This window comes from Coptis chinensis, chromosome 5 (genome assembly GCF_015680905.1).
Source record: "Coptis chinensis isolate HL-2020 chromosome 5, ASM1568090v1, whole genome shotgun sequence".
Classification (NCBI taxonomy): domain Eukaryota; kingdom Viridiplantae; phylum Streptophyta; class Magnoliopsida; order Ranunculales; family Ranunculaceae; genus Coptis; species Coptis chinensis.
In genome coordinates, this window is record NC_141460.1 from 62,240,849 (window position 1) to 62,247,841 (window position 6,993).

The 6,993-nt window shown below is 35.1% G+C and overlaps 1 long non-coding RNA gene across 1 annotated transcript; it reads right to left on the bottom strand.

Annotated features, from left to right (window-relative positions):
* Positions 1 to 3,473: 3,473 nt before the first annotated feature.
* LOC147498240 (uncharacterized) lies at positions 3,474 to 5,520 on the bottom strand. The gene is made up of 5 exons (XR_015194245.1): positions 5,491 to 5,520; positions 5,281 to 5,333; positions 5,100 to 5,181; positions 4,690 to 4,802; positions 3,474 to 3,746 (listed from the first exon to the last, which is right to left on the bottom strand). It is a non-coding gene; the product is annotated as an uncharacterized LOC147498240 (long non-coding RNA).
* Between the last annotated feature and the right edge of the window lie 1,473 nt (positions 5,521 to 6,993).

Genomic DNA, 6,993 nt, shown 5'->3' on the forward strand with positions numbered 1-6,993 from the left:
CTCTGCTCCTACATACCAAAATAATCTACTCATTAGATAATAGAAAGGTAAAGTATATATATTGTCGTGAGAACAATTTTTATTTTTATTTTCTTTGATGTTCTTAAATCATGCATATTCATTAAGTTTATTAATTTAGACAGAAAACAGAAGAATAACTTCTTAATGAAACCCAAAGTTATAATATTTTTCTCTTCCCTCACCTTAATCCACATGTTACACTATTTTTTTTTTTTTTTTTTCAGATTTCAGATTATCTTAGAGTCCCAACAGGTCTTATTTAGGTGGCAACAATGTTCCTACTCGACAACGTGGATTTGATCAGGTATGTCAACAACAAAACCCATTACTATTCTCTCTCTTTCTATTGTTAAAATTTTCGTTTGATGTCCACTTTATATGCTGTAACTTATTATGATCACTTAATATATGGTACGTCTGTCATAGATGAGTGAGAATAGTAATGAAAACAAAGAAGGGCAAAAAAGGGCACATATTCTTAGTTTTATGAGTCGTGATTCGTGATAAATTTTAGTTTTTGAATGGGTAGTTTCTCGAGCTACCAAATAGAATAATTGGAATGTAAGGCCATTGTGCATTAGTTAGTGTGGTTGTTAGAATTTTTATATTAGTATATGGTCCCTGTGTTATCAACTCAAAAATAGTTTGGTTTGTGTTATTGTAGGTTTGTAAATATTTATATTGATCTCTTATTGCTTTAGCTACATAGGACTATGGGAGTGTTGGTTTTGTTAGTACGTACATAATAATGTTAGATTGTTAGTCATTTATAGGATTAATTCCCAAAAGCGATCGAGAAAGAATGGAAGAAGGGTTTAATTTGCAGCTACCTCAGCGGGTTCGGGATTGACTGTTGTTGGCTGACCTTGACTTGGATCAGGAGTTCAACTTTTCATTTTTTTTTTCCTAGGTTTGAAGAAAAGTGACAGTTTCCAACCTGCGCTACGAGCGAAAATCACCAGGTGTCAAATTTCCCGAATTGGAAGGAAATGGTGGTTGTTTGCCTGAAGACCCTGATGCACAACTGATTGTCAAAAACCCGGGATTTTTTTTATTAAAATGGCTTTTTTCACTCATAAGACGGAGACTCTTAGTCCTCTAAATAGGAAGATGAGTAGCCCTAGGGAACTGAAAAGTGAAAAGCCAATCTCGATGTGTAAAAGCATTACTACTTTTTTTTATCCCTTATCGTAGTTGACTGGAATAAGGCAGTCTGCATCCTATCGAAGAGCTAAGGAGAGATAGAGATAAGCAGGGAAAGGGGACCCAGCACTCTTAATAAAGATACGTACCATATAGTGAGGGATGCCTAAGGGGAGCTTGAACTTATCTATTTCAATGAGGAGATTGTATTATTTCTGTAGCTAACCGAATGTGACTTTGTCGGCTTCCCCCATGCTGACAATGACTTCACATTTCTTTTCATATATAATTAATAGAAATTAAATTAGTTTGCAGCATTAATGGAACTACAAACAAGAACTACCCAGCCATCAGGATTGGTCTTACTTGAATATTAAGAAATATTAGTTGTGCACGCCTTCTTAACATTTACTCAACGTGTCGATGCATGCCTTTGGCAAGAATGTGAGAAATATTTTCTATAATCTTTCTTTGTCATTGGCTTCCAAATGTGATGGACAAACTACCTCATATCCCCCAACACCTAATATTTATGCCTATTTGAATAGGAGTTGGCCTTTACCTATAGGAATACCAGTGGCATTTGTATAAACATATTGCTCTTGCTGTGTAAGGCTTCTACAACGTCAACTTCAGACTTCTAATCACAACATCAACTTCGATTTCTTGAATTCAAGTACCACCAATATGTCTCCACAACCACATCTTATTTGATCTACATCATTTTTGTTTCCCTGTTCTTTTAGTAGTGAATCTTCCTCACGACTCCATAAAACGTCTTCTTCTTTCAAGGTACTGTTATAACATATTGTTCTTGATTGCTTAGAAGATTCTTAGATTTTTATTTATGTGCAATTTTAAGAGTTGGAATCTGCTTTTGGGGTTATTATTTTAAATAATTACCTTGAAGTTGTGAAAAATAAAAGGGAGAGGCACAAATGAAAATTTACAGTTCGGAATTGTTATTATACATTGCATTTAAATTGTTTGATAAGTAATAGATATAAGAAGCTTCTTATCAAACAATTTAATTGCGCAATGTCAATAGTCAAACAAAGATTAATTTTTTGCAAAAATTTGCATATCAATAAATTACGATGAATTTTTTCAAGCACATCAAGAATGAGTGGTTATTTTTTTTTGGGTGAATATAAAGAAGTTGGGTGTAGTAGTGAAGCCAATGTAAGGTTATGGTAAGGCTTTGGCATGAGTATTGCGATTCAGTTGATGGGTCGAGTTCGGTTAGGTGTTCGTGATACTGAGTTATGGACACTTGATCCTAAACAAGCTGAAAGGTTAGAATTGTGACGAGTGTTTTTTTTTATTAGATGCTTTAGATTAACCATCTGATAACCTTGAAGGTGATATGATCTTGCTTCATGCACCTATTTTTTTTGTATGGTTTTACGGTTGGTGTCGTATATTTTTATTTTCAAGTACTTTAATAAATAAAACTTTTGTATTCTCTACTGATCTATCATATTTTTTGTTATAATTATCAATTTTATGTAGGCAGTTTTATCTTCTCGATCAGATTTTTATTGATTATTTCATTTTGGTTCGATAAAGCACTAAGTTAGATGAAATGGTCGATTTATATGAAACTATGAAAATAGATGACTAAAATTCTAGCGATTGATTAAACTTAAGTTCATTAAAAATAGGGCGCGGTATTGGCACCCCGATAAATGGGACTAGCACCCCTTTGACAAAAAGTAAAACAATAATGGTTATTCCTTATATGTCCTTTTACACTCCACATGTCCATAGTTCTACGGGAGGCAGTTGCCGCGAGATCTCATATCCCACAGCAGACAACTGCCGCGAAATTGCATAATCCACGGCATTGGGTTGCCGCGAATCGCATATCTCACGACAGGCAGTTGCCGCCACTACAAAAAAACGACTTTACCCGACTGACTATAGCTATGACGAAAAGTATTACCCGACATACCAAAATTGCCGCAAGACCGTCGGAAAATGCTCGAATCAGCATAGGCTTCCGACGGTTAAAATCAGTCAGAATAGGCCGTTGGCGTTGATGATCTTTGCCGACAAACATTCCTACATTTTTGGACCGTCAGATATTCCTGCTGTCTTTGACAGTCGGGTATACCTGCGACAATTTATGTCCGTCGGAAATTAGGTTTAGACGGTCGGATATTCCTACCGTTTTTGACCGTCGGGTATACCTACGACAATTTATGTCCGTCGGAAATTAGGTTTTTTTTAAAAAAATATATATATATATTGGGATTTTAATAAAAAAAATCCCAACATTCACATTCTTTTTCAGGCCAACATCACAATTATTACAAAAGAGCTACACTTAGTATCTAGCACAAGTAGAAAAGACATGTAACAACAATGATTCGATGAAATTATAAAACCGTCTTTCCATAATGTTGTAATGCCCAAGTCTACAAGGATGTCAAGCTCTTTACATAAAACAAAACGGAGTCTTCTAACACTTTTTAACTTCCCAGGCCAAACCCTGACAAAAACCAAGTAGATTTTAACTTTCTACCATTGTTTCGATCCAAGATGCGGTTTCCCTTTGACTTCAGTTTCCTACCTCTATCCTGCATATGATATATATAAAAGAATTTGATTTAGAAGAAGACCAGTCATGTAAGTTGTCTTATAAAATGCAACCGAAAAAACAGAGTGATAATTGACCCTCAAGATGAAAATATACATCACTGAAGTTTGTCAATAAATGAGAATTTGAATGGTGAGCCGATTTCATAAATAGGCTAACCTATTCTTCTAAACATGACTAACATTTTTTTAAAGGGTATGTTAGTCTGTGGTGACAGCTCTCGCAGACTTAATTAAAAATTTTAGCTGGTTTATATTGTTGTGCAAAGAGTAAGAGTTATGGGTACAAAACAAAACCGGTCCACTCATCAATATCTACTTAACAATCCCACTCTCACAACCATCCACTACTATTGTGAGCTTTATATAGTTTGTTTGTCCAATCTACATAATAGTATATGGATCAAAGAAGATGCTACTGAAAGATTTCCTAAACCAAGATAGGTGTTTTTCTTTCAACTTTGATTTAATAACTGGTATAGAAGAATCTTCTAGAGATAACAAAAAAGTTGAGACCAAGCATTTATATCCACTTGTTCCTAATCCAACAGACACACTAGGACCTTAACGATTTTATCGTTGGACAAAACAGTATTATACCAATAGAAATTTAAAATATTCGTTGGCATTGTTCTCTATGATGGCTGGAAGGTAACACTTGCCCCTCTCCCTAAGTTGGACATGGACATTGGTTATGAACAAGCATATCCAACTAACTATTTCATGAAACTTACAACACTAATTTCAATACTTCTTATAGAAAAACTCATTACATACCCTGTAGCCACAACATAACCCACAGATACAGTCTCTGGCCATGTGAAGGTATCCTTTTATCAAAGTGTCCATCTTTATTTCAAATCCTTTGCAAAATACTAAATCAAAGAAAACACATGATAGTAGCTTTATAAAACACTAAAGTACCACTTAATAGTAGCGGCAACTGCAGCCAAGCAAAGATAATACTGCTTGTAGTAAGTATCCAAACCAAGTGCCGATGACTCTTTGGCTACCAAACTTTTGACTAGCACACTTCCCTATAAACAAAGAAAACACAAGAATAGATCCATCAATCCATACATAGATATAGAATTCTGAGTTACACTACTTCCTTTTCATTTCTTTAATGTAGGCTACAACATGTCATATGTGGAATTCATAATTTAAAATTTAAAATGACTGATTCACTTTAGTTCTTTCAAATATTTCCTAGCTGGGGCCAATCAAGCCATAATAGAGTAAAAACTGCTCATTACCATTTAAACCAACTGATTAGCCAAAGTTCATCACAGAAAACTTAAGAGAAATGGCAACATTGTGATGCAAGTACTTACGCCTTGAGTGATAACAAATACTCACAACAACTCCATGCAATCGCTAATCCATCAGAAGAAGAAGTTGCCCTCCCAAGCTCATCTATAACAATCAAACTCCTGATCTTATCTCCAACTTTGTATATAAAAACATTTTTGTAATTTTAGGTCAATGCAAGCATAAATTTACTGATACACATACCTTGAGGAAACATTCTGCATAATAAAAGTCGTCTCTTTCATCACTGTCATGAACTGCAATCCAAAAAGGGATATAAAATAATTAGCCTTTATGCTCCAAGCCACATCATTGCATGGGCAGAAGAATTTTCCAAAGAATCACTCACGTGATAGTCAAAGAATATGACCCACAAAACTTAATAGAGAGAACAACAAAGTTTGGGAAACAAACCGTGCTAGAGTTGGATTCAAGATTGTCCCCGTTCCCATCCGAAAGTAAATATCACGATCCGCCACCCTTAAATATGAGAAACAAAGCAGAACATAGCAACCTATCTCGTGCAAGGATGACCACTAGACACACTTGTTGAAGGTAAGTACTCTTTCCACTCCTGAAAAAGACCTTCAAGTTTGAGATAAATTTAACAAGTTGAATGTTAAAACCACGACAGAACAACTTTCCATGCATGGAATACCTACATATTTGGGCCCATGACAATCACCATGTTCGATGCTTGAAAGAAAAACATTATTTGGCTACGGGATAGGAAATACATGACGGCTTTAATTGTATTGACGGTTAAACTAAAACTTCGGGGACCCAAAAGAGAAGTAGTCGTAGATGCTATCTACATAAGAAAACGAAGATGTATGAATAAAACCGAAGTCCAAAGAAAACAACCTAAAAAGGCCAGAAACAATACTTAAAATAAAATCAGTGTGTAAGCTTTCCAGAATAGGGTGCCTTCCAGCATCTATTGCCAATGGACCATCTAATAATCTTATGTTCGGACAAACCCAAAAGCTTATTCCTTTTCTGAAAAACGAAACACTGGAAACTGCAAGTAAAAAAGGATTCATCACTAAATAAAATGTTACCTTGACCAAATAAGAAGTTTTCTTGAGTAGATTGAGCAGTTGCTTGTGCAAATGTAACACCCTAGCCAAAATGCTTACTGTTACAAAGGAAGAAGAAGAGAGAAGATTAACATGTCTAATGACTGGTCATAGCATCTAAAAAAGTAAGGGGAACCCAATGTTCAACGATACACAGAATGTAGACCAGGTAAAACATAGTCATCGAGCCACGTAAGGATGCCAGAGTTGGATTCTGAAAAGATCACCAAGTGTCAAACTAAGAGAACACTAGTCCAAATTTGTTCCCACACGGATTTGCCCGCGATTTTCCAGAAAAATGGATTTATCAATGCAACACAGATAACAACCAAATTTATCACGTGTTATTCCATTATGTATATTCATTTGATCAGTTAATACAGTTACTCAAACAGCCCATTCGCCTTGGAACATACTATTAGTTTAAAGGAACCCACTTCCCATAAGAAATAAAGACCTTCCATCAACTAGTGGACTTAAGTGATCTCCCACACTATACGAGTTATAACAATATGCTTCAATAGCCACATAATAACATACTCAATATTGTCTAAAGAAGTAAATAATAAACCTTCGATCATCTTCTGAGATTTCAGGGGATTCTGGAACTGTGATAACTTTAAAAGTGCTCCTCCCCATCTCCTCAAATTCTACAAAAAGATTGAATCTTTTTAATACTTATAAATTTACACAAACAAAAAGATTGAATTTTTAACAAATAAATTTAAAAAAAAAAAAACATACGTCAGGGTCTAGGGGATTCTTAGCTTGGTTCATCTCAGCTTGTTTACGAGCGTGCTCGAAGAATAAAAGACGATCGAAATCACTCTGTTGCATA